At 42.9% G+C, this 20,339-nt stretch overlaps 1 long non-coding RNA gene across 1 annotated transcript in view; it reads left to right on the top strand.

Moving 5' to 3' along the window:
- Positions 1 to 223: 223 nt before the first annotated feature.
- The window catches only part of LOC132244635 (uncharacterized), a 45,621-nt gene continuing 25,505 nt past the window's right edge, over positions 224 to 20,339 (top strand). The window contains exon 1 of the long non-coding RNA XR_009456315.1: positions 224 to 350. This is a non-coding gene — a long non-coding RNA (uncharacterized LOC132244635). The remainder of the gene's footprint in view (positions 351 to 20,339) is intronic.

Genomic DNA, 20,339 nt, shown 5'->3' on the forward strand with positions numbered 1-20,339 from the left:
TAGCACAGCCTTGGGGCCGGGCTCTCCTACCCTTTGGGCTGTGCTGTGATCACCCACAGGCATTCATGAAATTGCGCTAGCCTAGGTCAATCTGAGTTAGTGCACCTCCTCAGGTGAGCTAACTTAGACCAGGTACACCTGGTGTGGCCTGATTTAACCCTGCTTAACACCTTATTGATTGGGCATTTAGAATGACCTAGCCCTGGTTAGGTCATTATAAATGTACCAGCTGTATATATCATCTGTGGCTTTTGCAGATCTCAGGGAATTTTCTAAATGAAGCTGAGCATCATTCTCTAGAGGGAGAAGTTGAGGAGTGAAGTACTGTAGTAAGTTAGTAGAAAATTCAGGTATGATGTTTTTTACCTATTTACAAATTCTTCAGGTATCATCAGTTATAGATTTTAAAGTAAAAATGTAGTCATTTTGCCTTATTCTGTATATACATAGTTGAAACCCTGCAAAAGGAAAGGCCTGAAATGTGTGTGAGGATCAGATATTTGAAAGTAACCACAGAGCCAGCAGTCAAGAACTATACAAAAGGTTTGACCCTTGACTTCAAGAGGATTGAATTCTTTAAAAGTAATACTTTGACCTTTTACAGGCTGGTCTTTTGAGGTAATGAGCACTTGCAAATAATCCAGTAGGTAATTATCTGTTTCACTATTATGGCCATGGAGACTACATGTAGCCTGTTGCAAGACAGATAGTTGTTGCATGTATTTATTGGGTGCAGAGTAGCAACTCATGAGATTTGTGCTTTGATTGGGAGAAACAATAGCATTCCTACAAATGTGTCCTAGACAAAAGCTGAGGTAAGGAAGATTTTTTTTCTTTTGGTATAGTATTGTATAATTATATCTTATAAAAGTCTTACTTCTTGTACTTAAGCATCTGGCATTGCCCACTAAAGACACTGGGTTAAACAGGCCATTGCTTTGTTCCCATATGGCTATACTTATGATATAGTGTCACAGAAAATGGATCCTAGGTTTAAGATCTCATAGATGTCAGTATGTGATGCATATTTTAGACATCAGCAAGGCAGAACATACAATCCTTGAGCCACATAGGAAAGACTTTGGAGGCTCTTATGAGATATACAGTGAAATAAAGTAGGATGTAAGTTTTAAAAACAGGCTTGTGCCTATGGCCTTCCTCCAAGACCTGACAAAGTCCATAGGAAACTCTTTTGAATATCAAGTCCCCTGAGTGCAGTACTTAAAAATCTGAGAGGATGGGGGAGAATATTGGGTTGGCTTAGGAGTATTACCAGGCCAGGATTAGTATTGTTTAGCAAACATTTTTGAATGGTAGAGCGCACAAAACATTCTTGCATTTCTCCATCTGTCCCACTGCTGTTAAATGCCCTATATGTTCCCACACGATTATTTTGATAAAAGGAATGAATACATGTAAGACCCCAAAAGCTACTACATAGGATTTGATGGCTGTACTAAATGTAGTAAGATGCCCAGGGCTGAGGTGGCAGTGCGTGTTGGCACAGTCATATTTTTCCTGAGATGTTACAGAAATTTGAGTTTTTTGAATACAGGACAAAACTTGTGCAGGAGAATTCACAGATGTCTTGCCCCAGGAAATTTCTTTCCAGTCCATGATCTGTCTAGTTTAGTCTATCTAGGAATTCAAAGTGAAGCAGTTTGCAGAAGTATTTTACAATCAATCCTTCTCTTGTATTATTTCTCTTTTTTTCACAGGAGAGGAAAGATATAGCAAAGTATATGCTGCTTTGTGCCTACTCTGGATTATTATTATTATTATTATATAATAATATAATAGGAACATGCACAGTAGTAACTTTTAAAAGATATGTGGATTTTAACCTGGTGGAAAATCTGTGTCAAAATGGCAAGGGTGGCATTAGGTCATGAGTGCAGTGAGATTACTGATCCTTCTCTCTCTGGGTATCTCCTATGTGTTTGTGTTCTATATTTCTGGCCCTCTACATTTACTCCCAGTGTTTCCAAATCCAAGGACTTATGGGCCAGGCATTAACAATCATTAGACTGGCTTAACAATCACAAGATTTTAAAGAACTAGGAAATTGCCGTTTTGTGACCCCCAGACCACATTTTCAAGCCTTTTTTTCTGCAGCTATAAGGGCTAGAAACTTACTTAGTTATTAAAAACTGAAAGATGTTTATAGATAATAACATACCTTCATGCTTCAAGAAAACACTGTAAGCTGTGAGAGTTGGTAACACTGTGTCTCCCACATCCTGTAAGGATCTTTCATCTATCCATCCCCAGTGAATTTGTGATTTCTGATCTGCTTTCTCTGCAGCCTCACCATCTCCTCCACAATCCTCCCTTTCCCCTCCATGCATTCTGATTTAACAGGCACCCAGTCACTGTCTGCTTTATTCAGTATGCACACAGCTTCTCTATTGGTAATAAATGTATGGTTCTACTCTGAAACATGGATCTAGGATTCCAGATATATGTTTTTTCTATGATTTCATGTAAAATTTAGCTTAAATGAAAAGTGATTATTTTTTTCTGTCAGCAATGCAAACTGAAATTTGAGAGTCATAAAGATTCTGCAGGTCAGACTTGATCCCAAATAACATCAGCTGAACGCTAGCTGAGCATATTAAAGTTATGCCCCCAGGGACAGTGCTGCTTCACAGAAAGGTAATGGAGTTGCACTAGTATAACTGACATAATTAGGCTGGAGAAAAGGGAAGGAATTTGGCTTTGACTTCTCAGCTTTGCAGTCCACTAAGCATTAAACCTTAGAGTTTTGATTTGCCTTTGAATTCATTTACTTGTTTTCAACTGGTAGAAGTGTGAAAACAAGCAGGCCATAGCTTTTGCATGTCAATAGTTCTAAAATACACAGGATACAGGTTGCCCACCAGTTCAGTCCTGCCCTGAGATCCCTAATTGGGAAATTACCATTTTTATTGTCTTTAAAAGTGTATATTTAAGAATGGGTTAGTGTATCATCCCATCCCATGCAAGTTATGGGACTTTGGTTTTGGTTCTACAAGTAAAACTAATCTATACAAGAGAACATGTAAACACTTAGGCCACATCCACACAAGCGTGGATGTTTGTTTCCCAGGGACAACTACTTGGTACTTGTCCCGGGGGAATGCCTGTGCCATGCGTCCTATGGCCTGGGAAAGCTACCCTGGGTGGGTAAGGGAGGCTGGGGCCAGCACTGAGCTAGCCCCAACAACCTTACCTGGGCTCCTGGGGGCCTTCTGGTGCTGCAGCAGCGACATCCCTGCTGCTCGGAGCCCAGCTGGCAGTCGGAGCGTGGCTCCAGCCAACCAGGCTCCAGTTTTGGGCAGCATGCACTGTCCCCACATGTGCTGCCCTGTTTTTTGGGTTTTTTTTGTGCAGGTTTTTTTGACCTCAGGGTCAAACCCGCCCTGTGCTGCTACCTTGCAGTGCAACGAACACCAGGACGTGTGGTGTGTGGCATCCTAGGCCTTGTCTGGATGCACCCTTAAGGTGTGAACAAGCAGTCAGACCCATCTGCGGTGCCACATACCACATGGACATGGCCTTAGGGTGTGAACAAGCATTCATGGGGTTTAGACAACTTTGCGTAAAATACCTAAACTTGAGATGGGATCTCATGTGTGTAAGCATTCAGCACTTGCCAGGAGGAGGTGCAGGCAACCACAGCTAAGTCAGATGGGAATGGGGTCTCTGGCAGGTTGACAGAGGGCTAGTGGGTTTGTGGGGTGGAGGGGGGGTTGATGGGTTTGTGATGGGGGGGCTGCCTGCTCTTGGGAGGGTAGTTAGGGTGAAAAATAGCCTGGTCAGGATCAGGGGGGTTAAAACAGCTTAGTCCTAGGGCTGTGGTGAGAGACTTGGCTTTCCCAGACCCCTGGGACTGTGCTGTGAAGAGGTGAAGGCATTTACTAGGCTGGGTTAACCCTTTGCTGATCTAAAGTTAGTTCACCTCTGAGGTGAACTTTAGATTGGGCATGCCATTTTTAGGGTGACCTAAGCCCTATGAATGCTTACTTTCCCAGGCATTTAGATCACCCTAACCTTGGTTATCTAAATGTAATGCCTGGTTAGGGTGATCTAAATGTAACACCTGTCTGTACCCTTACTTGCCTAAAAGGTTTAAATGGGTAGAGCAGTGGTCACCAACCAGTGGATCTTGATCCACAGATAGATCTCAGAGCTTCTTGTGGTAGATTTTGGAGACACTTGGAGTTGATCCAAGGCTGGGGTGGGGGACTGAGTGCCCGTGTTCTGCACACATGTGCTCCAGCCCAGCAGGTCAGTCCTTGGGGGAGGAAAGTGTCAGGGGCCAGATCAAGGCCCCTGCGGTGAGGGACAGTGCCACAGAAGCAGGAGCAGGGATAAGTTGAGTGGGGCCCTGGCTGGGTGGGATTTACATGCTGTGGAGGCACACCCCCAAATAATTTTTTTTCCCTCTGCCTCAATCTGCCCCCCGCCCTCCCTCCCCACAGACTTACCTGCTGGGTGGGGGTGGGGGGAGTGGTGGTGGCACACGGGAGATCTTGGGTTGCTTTAAATGCCAAAGGCGATCTCCTACTTAAAAAGGCTGGAGACCAGTGGTGTAGAGTGTGCTTAACATTCAGTACAGGCTCAAGCTGTTGATGAATAGGGTTGCGCTTAAACACGTGCTTTGCTGAATTGTGCCCTGATTGTAGCATTGCAGCAAATGGACATTTAAGTCACTATTTGGAATGTAATAACAACATATAAATTCAAGAAAATGCTCAAGAATGAACATGTTCCTATTGTTCTGTGGATGTATGATTGCATTGCTCTTAGCATTGCATTGCTCTTACCATCAGTCAAATTGTAACAATGCATTTTACGTTCAACATCAATGTAGCAGTAAGTGTTAGATGTACTGTATTAAACAAAAACCTGTTGCTGTGCAGTGTTGGTAGGGTAGGGTCGGAAGGGACCTGAGCAGATCATCAAGTCCGACCTCCTGCCATGGCAGGAAAGAGTACTGGGGTCAAACGACCCTGGCAAGGTGCTCATCTAGCCTCCTTTTAAAGACCCCCAGGGTAGGAGCCAGCACCACTTCTCTTGGAAGTTGGTCCCAGATCCTAGCTGCCCTGACTGTGTGAAGTAGTGCCTCCTGATGTCTAGTCTGAATCTACCCTCTGCCAGCTTGTGACCATTATTTCTAGTCACTCACGGTAGTGCTCGGGGGAACAGGGACTCCCCCAATGCCTGCTGGTCCCCCCTGACTAGTTTGTAACAGGCCACTAGGTCCCCCCTCAGCCTTCTCTTGTGCAGGCTGAACATGTTCAGGTCCCTTAGCCTCTCCTCGTAGGGCCTGCCCTGCTGCCCCCTGATCATGCTGGTGGCCCTCCTCTGGACCTTCTCCATGTTGTTCACATCCCTCCTGAAGTGCAGCGCCCAGAACTGGACGCAGTACTCCAGCTGCGGCCTGACCAGTGTTGCATAGAGGGGGAGGATCACCTCCTTGGGCCTGCTTTAGATGCATCTGTGGATGCATGACAAGGTACGGCTGGCCTTCCTGACCGCATCCTCACACTGGTCGGCCCATGTTCATTTTGGCATCAATAATGACTCCAAGATCCTTTTCTGCCTCTGCACTGACGAGAGGGGAGTTCCCCAGCCTGTAGGTATGCTGCTTGTTCTTCCTCCCCAGGCGCAGTACCCTGCACGTGTTAGTGTTGAAACCCATCCTGTTCTCATCCGCCCACCCCTGCAACCTGTCCAGGTCCAATTGCAGCCTATTCCTCCCTTCTAGCATGCCCACTTTTCCCCACATCTTAGTGTCATCTGCAAATTTGAACAGGGTGCTTTTTACACCCTTGTCCAAGTCGCTGATGAAGATGTTGAACAGTGCAGGCCCGAGGACCGAGCCCTGGGGGACCCCACTGCCCACATCCCTCCAGGTTAAATAAGACCTGTCCACCACCACTCTCTGGGTGCGTCCCTTCAGCTAGTTAGTGACCCATCTGACTGTGTAGGTGTCGACACCACAGTCCCCTAGTTTTTTAATGAGAATGGGGTGAGAGACCATGTCGAAGGCCTTCCTAAAGCCCAGAAAGACTATATCCACTGTGACACCTGCATTCAGGGATTTTGTGACCTGGTCATAGAAGGCCACCAGGTTGGTCTGACAGGACCTACCTCTAATGAACCCATGTTGGTTGCCCCTAAGCATAATCTCTTCTGCTGGCCCCTCGCAGACATGTGCCAGGATAATTTTCTCAAAAAGCTTACCCAGGACCAAGGTAAGACTAACTGGCCTATAGTTTCCTGGATCCTCCTTCCTCCCTTTTTTGAAAATGAGAACCACATTGGCCCTTTTCCAGTCCTCTGGCACCATGCCAGAGTGTCATGAGTGTTGTAAAACCGTGCCAGGGGTCCCGCAATGACCTCTGCTAATTTTCTCAGCACTCTTGGGTGGAGATCGTCAGGACTTGCTGACTTAAATACATCCAGTCCCTCCAGAAGTTCCTTGACTTGGTCCTCACTGACCCTAGGCCTGGGTGCACCTCCCCTGGGGCCTACAGAGTCCCGGTGGTGGGGATGACCCAATCCCTGCTCAGGAAAATGGAGGCAAAGAAATTTGTTAAATAGGTTAGCTTTGCTATTAATCAGAGTTTCTTTTATTTGATATCATATATTGAGTATCTTTAAAAAATTGTTGGTGCTAATTGAAATCCCAGGCTGAGATTTCCAAAAAGGACTAGTTATATTAGCAACCTTACTTTCTTGGTACCCAGTTGGAGATATCTTAATGGGACTACATTTAAAGAAAAAAGAAGTACTTAGTAGTTTTTGAAATGCAGGTGCCTTGAAATCTCTGTGTTTCCATCCAATAATGAAGGTATCATAGTTACTAATCATTTTGTAAAACCATGGAAGCGCAGCTTTTACACCACTAAACTTCCTATCCAATCTCCCCATTACCCCAGTACATGTTTCAGAGACATGTTTTTTCAGAAGGATCTTGGGCATTTGACCTTTTCTCTTCTAGCAAGAAGTGGCACAAGAAGAAATGATGGAACCAGGTGAGGGCAGAGGGAGGTAACATTCAGCAGCAAATGTTTTTGTCAATTCCTAATTGGAAGTCACTTGGGCAGATTCACCAATTTTGGTGAGGATGAACTTCAGCAGCAGACTTTCTTCTTCTGACTCTTCAGATGATTGTTTGGTGACACAGTTCTTCATCCCACTGTAACATTCTGTACTTCCATTCTGGATGCTGCAGTATGCTCCACTGAGCATAAAATGGGGAGATAACGAGGAGGGAGGGGAAATAGTGAAAGAAGAGGTGAAGGAGGAGATATCACTGCTTAGAGTGATGTCTGAATCCTAAAAGGCAAAACTGAAGAGAGAACCTTTTCTCCTATGCTTTCTTAGCTATGTTTGAACTAAATTTAATGTATGCCTGTACAAGCAGAAAGCAGGCCTTTGAACTAATTCCCCTCCTCTCCCCAAATTGGACTGAGAAAGAACATTGGCTAACTGTGTGGTAATTATGTCATTTTACAAACACTAGCTCAGCCCTGTAACTCGGGAGGGGATAAGAAACTTCAGAAGGCAGTGAGGTAGTGGATGAGATGGGTTTGTGCTGATTCTATTTTCTTTGTGGAAAGGAGAAAAAAGAAATCTCCACTGCAAAGTTAAACATATGCAGCGTGCTATGCAAAGTCCTACAGCAGTCAAAAATGCCTTTCTATTAATTCATGCAAAGGGGGATTCATTTTTAAATCTGGTTCTAACAATCTCTTGTTTTGAGATAATTACTACTGTATCCATTAACTTACTTTAAGTCTTTGTCAAATGATCTTTCTTTCTTTTTTTAACACCCCCCCACCTATAGGGTGTAGCACAGTTTAATTCTCCCTTTATCTTATTAAAAAGTGCTTTAAGAGCTCCTATAGTGATCTAAAGCAGTATAATTGTTCTAATCCTGCTGAAGTACTCTCAAATCTCTTTCATCCTATTAAAGTAGTTAAATTGTCCTTGTTCAAGAGTAAGAGCGGTTGAAAGTAGGCTTGAAGATAATATATAGCACTTTCTATCTGTGTGAAGGGCTTTCAGACATGATTTTCTGTCTTGTAGTGATTTCTGTACTGAGGGTAAGTACAGAGAGCTCTGGATTTTTGAAGAATTCTGTTGTATGTTTAAAAATTATTTTCTACAAATTATGACACAGTGGCCATGTCCAGATGAGTGCGGCTGTCCAGTATGTGGTGCTGCAGATGGATCTGAATGCTTGTTCATACCCTAAGGCCACATCTGCAGTGACACTCACTGCACATTCAGGTGTTCCCTGCACTGTGAGGTAGCAGTGCAAGGGACTTTTTTGACTCCAGTAGATCCTGGGTTCAAAAGTCCTGCTTAAAAAAAACAACAAAACCCTGGGGCTGTACATGCAGGGACAATGCATGCCCCACGATACTGGAGCCTCCAAGTGGCAGGATTGCCACTGCTGCAGTCCCAGAGGGCCCCCAGACAGCCTCTTCTATCTACCCGGGGTAACTTGCCACAAACCAGGAAGCGCATGGCACAGGCATTCCCCGGGGACAATTAGCAGCAGCACAAGGTGTCCCACTGCTAGTTGTCCATGGGGAAACAAATGTCCACTCTTGTGTGGACATGGTCAGTGGGTGTATCTACATGTGCAATAATTAATTAATTTGAAGCAATAAACTCAGAGCAGTTTGAGCTGGAGTAAACTACCCCTGGGCACAGTATTTACATGTGTGCCCAGGACAGTAGCAATTTGAGCTGGGGCAGAGCAGTTTATGCCAGAGCTCTTGCCCTGTTCTGCCCCACCACTGTCAGTGGTGGCATCTGGCAGTGGAGGGGCTGGCTGGGGCACAAGGGTGCTGAAAGTGCAGAGCTATGTGACTAGGCGGCAGGCAAGAGTCTGGCCCCCTGCTGGCTGGGCTAACTAAGTGAAATTTACCCATGGTCAGTGTCTACATGTGTGCTTAATTACAGTTAATTACCACACAGTAAGATAGTACTGTTCCCAACAGTACTATCGTATGGCAGTGTTAAGCAGTTTACTGAGGCCCAATAGTGTTTCACATGTCAGTGGTGTAACTTTATTTTGCAGCTAATTAGTCTACTCAAGCGCATGTGTAGATGTGGCCACTGTCTTGCTATTTAGTGCCTTACTCCAAGGCTAGTCATGGAATAAAATTCTCCTTCTAGAATGGTATCAGAATTGGGCCCACATCCTGCATCTTTACCTTTCAGCTTTATCATGCGGAAATTACTGCTTATTGTTAAAATTTCTGCCTTTGTATCTAGTGCCTCTGCTTTGCTTTCATTCCTAGTGATTCACCTTTTCACTGATCCGTTGTATGATCTGTTGTATATGACTTTTCATTTTGATTCTGCCTCTGAGAATGCTTTTGACCTTGCGGTCACAGTAGGTTTTGCAATGTAATGTAGACACAACCAAGGCAGAATTAAAGTAGTTCGCTCAGCTATTCATAGCAATCAAGCCATGGCAGCTCAGTGAAGGCTTATTTACCCTGGTTCTCACGTGGGTTTTGTAGCCCATGTTGTACTCTGTGTTGCTGTGGCCAGACTGCTATCTGGTGTAGACATGGAGTGAATTCCAATTTTAAGAAGTCCTGTTTTGATTTCTTAGCGTATACTTGCCTATCCCATGTTATTTCCAGCATGAATTCTATAGGCAGATTTCTAATTATGTGGTTATGTTTAAATCTGACCCAAAAATGAATACAGTAGGCATGGTCAAACCTTGGATTTTGAAAAGCGGGGTGCTGGTAGTGTGGCATATTATCACATAAAGCACAACACATTTTTCTCCAATCAAAGAGATTTGAGAAGCTTTATTAATATGCTAGTGGATTAGCACTATATTATTCAGTTGAAGATCAAAGCAAGAATAAATATAACTATTGAAACATCCACTAAGTTTAAAAATATAACTTAGGCAAAACAAAAGATATTGTGTCATTAATTCTGTAGTCATTATAGTTAAATGTACATCTTTATTCAAATTCATAAAACAAAACCTAGCCTTCTTGAGCATTTTGACAAGGCCTCCAATATGTCACTGTTAGTCATTTCTATACCTGAGTTACTATTACCATACCTGAGTTAAGGTTTTTAGGTATAGCTATGAAATAGAGGAGAGACAGCAGAATTGCAGGAGAAAAAATAGTCTGAATAGTGGAACATCAAGACCATTAAAAGGAGTAGAGGGTTGTTAGCATTTCTGGAATGGAGAGAGATCAGCAGGAATCAGGGAGAGGATAATGAGCCATGAAGTCAATGACTCTTTTGGCACTGCCTGAATAGAAATGTTGCTGACCCTCCCAGGCCTTAAAGTTTTAAAATTTGGATAGAGCAGGAATCAAAGGGAATGCAACTATACCACTGCACCTCCCCCATACCCTCTTCCTCCACCCCCCAAATCCACTCCTGACACCTGGGTATTTTCACATGAATATATAAAGCAGAATATAACCCTCTGGTATGTATTTCAAGGCCTTTCTCACATTACTTTTGAACTCGGAGATGATCCCAAACCCTGTAAATTCAACATGAGTCTTTCAGTTGACATTAGTAGGGTTTGGATCATACCCTACAGATGTGAAATATGATGCTACATTAGAGTATTACTTTTTTATTATTCCAGCTACCTGGTTTAATTTTTTAAGAGCAGTCTAAGTTCTTAAGATGATGGTGAATTTGTAACCCAGTGGGCAGAGCTCAGATTGTGACTGTAACAGTAATGGGGGAAGAGAGGAAAAAATGAATGGAAAATATTTAACTTTGGGATCCTATAGATTATAAGACTTGAAAGACATACCTCAGGTCACCATGCCCATTTCATTTAGCCCCACAGAATCAATTTCTGCATTATCTTGTTTTCATAATCATGTCCAGTATTTCCTCAAACCCATCTAATTATTATGCCATCAGTCAGACTGCTCTACTATTTGATCATCCTTATTATACAATATTTTACCCTTTACTAAATCTTGGTAAATATATCCTTTATTTTCTTTAGCATGTTACTTTTTGTCTTGTTACTTTTGCTCAAAGTGACTAATCTCTTGTCCTCTTTACCTTATTGCCTCATATTTCTACTGAGTTACATCTTTCTTTAAGCTGTGGTTATCCTCTGAACAGAGTCTCAGTTAAAACAGCATCGTGGGCTTTGTATTTTTGTATCTCAGTGACTTCCAGATCACATTTGCCCAGTTTACAAATTAAAAGATTTTTTAACTGCCCTTTATCCTTTGTCTGTTCACCAAAGGATGAAACCAAGGCAGTCCATGTTATTTCAATCTCATGCATTGCTGCTGCTAATAAAGATTCCACATTTAGGATGCAACTAACATTGCTGCTCTTATCACCTGGTGATAGCTGCAAAGCACATAGGGATCTGCAGGGGTCTGGGTTGGCTCAGGTCAACCCAAAACATCCCTTGTAGAGCAGCACCAGTACCAGGAAGGATGAGACACTGACTTAGACACTGGACTATGCTGCTTTCCTCCACTGGAGCTGAGGATGTCTAATCGGAGACTAGCCCTGGCTCCCATAACGGGAACATGGCTACCTTGTGGACGCTGGATGCCAGGTAGAATGTGAAGGCCTCAGAGGGGTTCATAGTGCCTGTGGCCACAAGTTACCCGCAGGGGTTGGCCCGATACAGGCCTACCCTGTGAATCAGTCTCATGACTAGGGGGAACCCTAAAGAGGCTTAGCTGCCCGAGGAGAAGGTGGAAATACGTTGCAAGGCCGAAGCTAGGCACCTGAATAAATGACAGGTATGAGTATTTATGTTATATTGCTTTATTAATTTCTATGTGGTACAGACATCATTGGTGGTAGACCCTTGCTAGAGTAACAGGGCTCAGCCAACACACATTTGTCCTGCTTTTTTCCCCCACATTGGACTTTTCTCCCGTCACATGAAGGAAGGTGCCTGGGGGACCAGGAACCTACCCTGATCACAGGAACACCTGAGTGAACACAGGAACACCTGGAAAGGGGTGGGTTGTAGGGGAGGTGGAGCCCCAGAGAACACCAAGACCTGCACTTACATACCCCACTCCAGTCAGGTGTACCACCTCCTGGTATCTTTTTCATTAACAGCAAGTCATGGCAGAAAGGATATAAATAAGGTGACTAAATACCCAAAGAGTGCAGCTCCTAGACCCCATTCTGGTGTGACCTTTTGGCCTAGGTCCCACTATACCCAACATACATATAGCCTGTCTTATGGGGCAATATAGGAAGAAGAAAAGAGGTGACCCTTATTGCTAAGACATAATGTATGGCATTTCCAGTGAGGAAGACTGGAGACCTAAAAAGGCAATCTGGATTAAGCAGTGACATTAAAAAAAAGAAATTCCTGGTATGTAAGCCAACCATATAACTAAGCATATACTCTGCACATTTTGCAATGCTTAAACTATAGTGTCTGTGTTTTACTTAACTTTTACTTCGGGAGTTTTCTCTGTAGTTTCTACCCTTTGCCACATAAACTCAGCATTTACTTAAGATGACTGAAATTGGAGTTTTGGTTGTAGACACCTGGTATTGGGCACCTTGGACAGACGGAAACTGAACGTTGACCTCAGACAAGGCTTGGAGGTATAGAATAAACTGTTTGTGTGCTGTGCCAAGGGAAAATCAGATTGTGAAGAAAAAAGGTATTGTAGGATCCCAGAAACTGCTTGGTACCAGTGTAGGCTCAGGTGGGGAGCTAAATGTCACTGAAGAGCGGGGCTTGGTGACAGTAGTCAAACTTGGATTTTACAGCTCAAGATGTTTTTAAGAGCAAATCTATTTATATTAGTGAGAACTGTGCAGTATTGATTCATAGTTCTCAACACAAATAAACTTAAATCAGTCATTTGGGTATAGACATATTCTTGAATGTTTCCTGTAAATGGATTCTGTAAATTATGCGGGTGAGAAAATTTAGAAATCCATTCAAATATAGACACAACAAATGACAGGCTTAAAAGTGATAAAATAGGATCTCAGGTGAATGATGATTATCTCATGGAAACAACACCCAAATTGTGTCCTTTGCTATGTAGTGGTAAATTTAATATGCTGAATGAAGTTGAGTGTTCCAATTGGTAGAAAGATTTTGAAGAAGGGTTATAGGAGAAATCAAAGTGAATATTGAAACTCCTCCAATGGCAAGGTTGCTAGGTTATATTCAACTAGATTAGCACCTTAAATAAAAGGCCTGACTTGTAAGTAGTTATTAGTTATATATTGTAACTACTTACTTATATATAGTTTATGAATAAGTAGTTACAATATATATATATATATATTATCTATTTATCTCGATAGATAGATAGATAGATATTAGGGGTGCATCGATATACATTTTGGTGGCTGATACCGATAGCCAATATTTAAGGAGGCATATTGACCGATACCAATCTGATTTCCAGTACAACTGTATGCAGCTGGTAAGTCTGTTGTGGTGGAAGGGGAGGGGGGAGGGAAGGAGTGGGGAGGGTAGATCAGTGCCCCCTGTGGTGAGGGAGGGAGGGGGCAGGGGCAGGCGCTGCCCAGCTGGGGTGGGACAGGCACAGGAAGAAGCCACAGCTCATAGAGGGGGGTGGCTCCTGCCACTGCATGCATGCTGGGAGGGCATGCGGGTGGGTGGGCACGTGCCCCCAGATCAGAGCAGGGTGGACAGGCTGCAGCTGTGGGCTGGAGCCAGGACTACGCTGGGCTCTTCTTGGTGGGGGTTGGGTTTGGGGCGAGTGGTGGTGGTGCTGGGAGTGGGGCTACGGAGGGGGCTACAGCCACCCCAAATTTTGCCATAGCCCTGCTCCCAGCATCGCTGCCGCCTGCCTGGTGCAGCCCTGGCTCTTCCCAGTGCATGGGGGGAGGTAGGGGTTGAGCCAGGGCTGTGTCGGGTGGGCAGCAGCAGCACTGCGAATAGGGCTATGGTGAAATTTGGGGTGGCTGCAGTCCACTCTGTAGCACCCCTCCCAGGGCCACTGCTGCTCCCCCCTCCCCTTCCACCACAACAGACTTACCAGCTGCACGCTGCTGGGTTCTCCTCTTTGCTGCCTGCATGCTGCACTGTGGCTGCATGCATGGACAGGCATTTATTGGCCAATTTATCAGCCAAATCAGGCCAATTTATCAGCCAACTCAGGCCAATTTCCGATACAGCCAATTTTTTTATATTGGTACTGATCCAATATTAGACTGATGTATAGATGTACCTTTAATAGATATATAATATATTAGTTATTATTAATAACATATATTATGAAGAACTATGAAATTTGCTGTGTTTTTTTTGGAAATGGAGAATATTTAGAATTAAGGCCCTGATTCACTAAAACATTAAATGCATATTTACGTGTTTTGTTGACTAAAGATGGAGTGATGACTTATTTTCTGCATATTTTACATCAATTTCACCATAATATCTTACATTGATTAAACCTAGTCTGACAACACATTGAAGCACCTGTATAACTATAAGCATCCAACCACTAATCCCATTACCACAGAAGAACCACACAGTTGTGTATATGACTGATGAACCTGACCCATACATAAGTCTTCATCCAAATGCAATCTGACCTTGACAAATACTTATTGTAGGGGAAATTGTAATGTCCCTGTGTCATAGATGGCAAAATAAGGTTCAGAGAGCTTTAAATGAAAGTTGCACAGTAAATCAGTGGCAGAAGCAGAGGTAATCCTTGAGTCAAGAATCAACATCCAGGAAACAAATGCTCTACTTTAGTTGTATGAGTGAAAAGCAATATATTGGATTAAAACAATACTGCTACTTCTTTTAATAATATGCTAATGAGAGCATACGGAGTAACGTAGGGAAATTAATTGCCTGAGTTTTGAGATGGGTAAAAATGAAATCCTTTTTTTTTCCTTTTTTTAAGCAAAAAGGAAATCTCATAAGCTGTGTATTTAAGGTTGATTGAACAGTCAAGTGAAATTCAAACTTGAGAATGAGTTTTCTGTGAAGTTAATCTCCTTTAATGGATGACACACTACTAAATTCATTCTCCAACAATTTAGTCTCAAAGCACATTTGGCCTGGAGTTTGATTCAACCTAGAGCCAGGCCCTGGTAAGTTCATGAGATTTATTCAGCAACTATAGCTTTATGGGAGCTCACCTAATCCATATTTTCCTGATGTGATTAAACACACTAATAACCGCAATTGCTACTGAGTTTGGAAGGGAACAAACAACTTCAAATGTCAAGAGATGAGCACAGGTTTTGTTTGTTTTTTGAAGCTGTTAAAATTAACTGCAGGCGCTATGTCTGAAAGCACTAAAGCAGTTCTAATACTATGGGATAGAAAATTCCTTAAAATACCTATAGAAAATTAAGGTATCTACCTAGCTAAACCATGCATTATTTCTGAATGCAAGCAATATGGGCTCAATTCATCGACCTGGCTGTCATGGTTGGAATTAATTCAGTTCCCTACTCTGCCCTGCCAAGCCAATAACAAAATACAGTACCTCAGTGTTAGCAGTCTGTTGAGGCTGTAGCTGAACTGTTGTGAATTTGACCCTTGTTCAGTGGAAATTTCACCAAACATCCTTTGAAATCATGAAAATCTTGCCATTGACTTCAGTGGATTTTGGATAAGGCCCTAGCTTAAGCTGTTGTGCAAATCTTAAAAAAAAACAAACAACTCTGGCGGGATTCTCTGACAAGGGAAATAAGATTTTTTCCATTATTATTTTCTACTCGCCAAATAAAATGTCATCATATCACTCTACGGGTACATTCAAATGAGTATGCACATGCAGTTTGCAGAGCCTCAAAACTGGTTGAGGTGCTGCAGACACAGGGGACTGGTAAGGAGGGCATGGGGGGCACATGTCCTCCCTGAGATTGGACCTTGACTCTGCACTGCTCAGGACAGGGCAGTTTTTTTGCTCTGTAGGTTGGTGGTGTGTTGGGGGGGGAAGGGGGGGCGGAGGGGCACTAAGCCATAGCATAGAAGTATAGGAGTAGATATGGGGCTTTTGGCCCGCCCCTGGACCTGGCCACAAATTGTGCCCCCCTCCCCCACCCCCGACTTAGGAGGCACCAGACACCCCTGGCTACAGACCACATGTAGCACATGTGCAACTGTTCACTATGCTGCAAATTTGCAGCATGGAGCCACAATTTGATACCAGGAACGTCTGGTATGAAAAAAAAAAAAAAAGAAAAACAAAAAAAGAAGCAGCGCAGCACGTGCTTTAGGAGCAACTGGAAACTGGATCCTCCAGGGAGACATTCTGGCTGTTGACCAGAGCATCTCCATTAGTTTGTGTCCCTCAATTCCTTTAGCATGCTGGGAGGAATGGGGCAACAGGGCATTTTGCCTTGTAGCAAACCCCATTTTCAGGGGTGTGTGCAGTGGCAAAAAGCAGTGGCATAAATTTGGGTTGCTCCTATTTTTGCTGCAGCAAATGCATGCCCCTGCATATGGGGATACACCCCATGTTAGCAAACAGCAGACTTTTCTGATAGCTGTCCACTTTGGCAAAAAAGGTTTTTACTTTAGATTTTTGGTTCTCAGTTGCTGCAAAGAGGAACCCAAACAATTATGCCTGAATGACTTTTGTGCAACTATCATACACAAAGGCTACGGTCTTCCCTTGCCTCAAACGTTTTCCAGAAAAATAGTTTCATAAGCCTGCTTAGCAGCATGATGGCGTAAGCCTGCAATCCTACAAAGCATACTTTTCCTCACCTGTAAAATTAAAATTCACTACAGTTCTCTGGTACAGATGTCTGACTAAGAAGACAAGTTTTCATTAAGTTATATGTCATAAATTTTGATTACTTTTTACTTTTTACTTTTGATAACTTCCCCTTTCAACTCTCCTATGTAGACAAACTCTTCTTACTGCAACCATGAGATTTACACCTGTGTGATTCCAAAGGCTTCAGTGGAATTATTCTTAACTTATGGGATTGAATGGAAAACCAGGCTGTTGATCTTTATTTCTTTTCCCCCATTAAATGGTCTTCACAAAAGATAGGCTTGGATCTTTATCTAGTAGGAAATGAAGTTCACCTTGACAGGAACAGGATGAGAATCCAAGTTAACTCTAAGCTGTTAACAGGACTTTCAAAAAGTCCCTTGGATTCCTTTGAATCCCTGGATCCTTTGATCCAGATTCATTCCCAGTGTTGCTTTTTTGGCTTCAGTGGAATTATGCCAGGGATGAGTTTAGTCCTTTTGTCTTTATTTATTGTGCTCCGACAAGCAAGCATAACAGAATTGATATGTGGTAACCATGTGAGAAATAAAACATTCCAAAGTGTGTGGTTATTACGAGTACTGCTCTCTTTAGATATGTAGCAGGCATAGTGCCAAATGTCTTGTGCTTCCAGCACCCAAGAAGTGTGGTTATTTCTCAGTAATAGCACTCTCAGGAGTATTTTATAACATTTGGAAACTTTGTAGAATTTATTAACTGTGTGTGAGAAAAAAAATACATTGAAAATAAAGATATTTTTGTGGCTAAGGCACTAGGTTGGATGAAGAAAATCAAGGCTCTGCTCCCAGTTTTGCTATGCAAGCTCTCTGTCACTTAGCAAATTATGTAGTCATTGTGAACCATCATTCTCCATGTATAAAACACTTTCCCACCCTCTTTCTGTCATTTCTTTTTAGATTGTAAGCTACTGTGAGCAGAACCTACTCTCAGGATGCATCTACATGTGCACTTAATGCGGAGCAATAAACTCCGGCACTTATTTCACTGGAGTTTATTGCTCCCAGGCACACCTTTTGAACATGCACCTGGGGCTGCAGCACATTGAAGCCAGGTCAAAGCAGCTCAGGCTGGCAGAGGACCATGGGGTGAGCCTGCCAGCCTGGGGATGCTCCAACCCAGTTCATCATGCTACAGAGGGGCTGGTTGGGGCACAACACTGCTCCAGTGTGGGGCTAGCCAGCAGGCAGCCCACACATTGAAACACTCTCCTGTCCCAGTCAACCATGATGGTGTCTACATATGCAATGTTGGAGACTAAAAATAATTAGTTTACTCCAGTCTAATAGACCTGCACATTTAGACGCCAAGACGTTTACTGTGGAGCAAATTAGTCAACTCTGCAGTAAACATCACAGATGGATGCACCCTCATTGTGCGAATTTACAACACTGAGCACTGGGTGGGGTCTTGCTTCAATTTGGGGTCCATAGTGCTACCACAACAAACCAAAAGCACCTTATCAGTATCAAGAACACCATTTTATCAAGTGGAAAACTGAGGTGCAGGGTAGCTGTCTAAGGTCACTCAACCATCCAGAAGGGAATCTGAGCATAGGAGCTGGGTCTGTCAAGTCTCAGTCCTGCAGAAAAAATGGATACAATGTTTACAAAATTAAGTGCTAGAATTTTTGTCCCATAATCCCAGGCTGAAATTTTCATTACCTGAATTAGTTGGCTTCCTCAGATTTTTCCCCCTTACCACATGTAAATCTCAAGTAAATTGTCAGTGTACATCTCCATAACTCTCTTGCTGTTTTGAATAATATTTTTAGGCAACCCAAGCCATTTTCTCTCCAGTCTTGCCTCACTATCAAAATCGTTTAAAGCCTAGAATTATGCTGGTCAAACTTTGTAACACCTTCTATTATCTTTCTTATGAGACAGTGAAAAATGGAAGGTGATGTTATAAATGCCTTTGAGCTAGTCATTGCTTTTGATTAGTTTTTTTCCTTGCCTTTTTAACATGTGTTGCAATGCCTGTTGTGTTTAGATTTCACATCCCAGCTGCAATTTCAGAGGCTCAGCTTCTACTAACTTCCCACCATGAAACAATGATGAGAAAAGCAAAAAATTCACTAACTGATAGGTGCTATAAACTCTTATCCTCTTACATGAGCTAATCATGAGAAGGGAACAAATAACACACAGTGGGCACATCTACACAAGACACCTACTGCGCAGTAGCTTAATAACATTGCACAGTAGTGTGCCAGTAAAAAACTGTGCTAATATGCTACTGCATAGTGTTGTCAGGCTACTGTGCAATAAGTGTCTCAAAAGAGACCATGCACCAGTGCTAGTGTACAGTAACTGTAGTTACTGAGCATTTAGTTAGTACTTCATTAAGCAAGTACTAAACTAAATGCCCAGTAACTACTGCGCATTAATGAATGTGTAGATACTCCCAGTGTAGTGTATGTCCCACTTCTATAGTGTCTAGCACAGCTCCTTCCCGGTAACAGTCTTTTTACTTTACTGTGTGTAGGTTTGTGGGTTCTTCACAGTACCCCCATTTACTCCCAAATCTGTGTTTCAGGCCTTGCTTGTCTGCATTGGGGTACCAGAACTGGGCTGTAAGTCTTGTGTGTGGTTGATACACTCCATTATATATCTATTCCTATATAGATAGGATTTATATGTTGCATCAGGTCTGTACTACCCATTAAACTGGGTATGTGTACACATGTGCTGGACTGTTCAGTTATTTCTGCACAATCCCTGCACTGCATGGGTCACTTCCGATGCTACTGGGCAGTAGCATTGCTACTGGGCAGTAGCATTGGTGTCAGAGTTCATGCACACCGATGCTATGTCCCCACAGTGATTGTTACTTAAAATTGCCAATAGCTCAAATTAAGAGTGAGACCTTAAAAAGGGGGATAAGGCAAAATGCCATGTATATTGGTTGCATGAAGTAGATACATAAGGTTGGACACACCAGTCATACAAACAGATATACAGAAGCATACATACAGACAAAACCACTCCAGTAAGATGTTACAGTTACCAGCAGATGTTACTCAATATTAGCACTGGATGGCCAGGTCCAGGCTTATTGAGGATATGAGCAGAGGTATACAGGCATGCATGCCTGTGCTCCATGAGGTTGCAGAGAGTGGATTCCCTATCTTGGCTTGTCTGCATCCCACTTTTATAGGGATTTCAAGTCTTTGTTCAGCATTGGGGTTTTTTCATGCTCAGTCTTTAGGTCATTCTAGTGTATCTTCAGTGAGGTCAATCCAGTCATTGTGTAGTTGGTATCTTTGCCTTGAAGGATTATGTCCTTGAAGCATTGTGTAGTTCAAATGGCAGGCAAGATATGCAGAATTCCTTCTTCTCACTATCTTCTTTGAACTTGATTGCAGATGAGTTCTTCAGCCATCCATTAATTAGCTTAATTAGTTTACTGTCTGGTAACTTATACATTGGTGCCTTGTTGCTTATACAATCAGTTAAATCTTCTTCTGTTTTCATACAAATAGTTACCATTCTTTTACCACCCACCCTCTCACACAGATACTCATGTACACAGGGCATATGAAGTTCATCTACTCATGTCAAGGAGGGAACAAGCACA

The sequence above is a fragment of the Alligator mississippiensis genome, chromosome 13 (assembly GCF_030867095.1).
Source record: "Alligator mississippiensis isolate rAllMis1 chromosome 13, rAllMis1, whole genome shotgun sequence".
NCBI lineage: Eukaryota > Metazoa > Chordata > Crocodylia > Alligatoridae > Alligator > Alligator mississippiensis.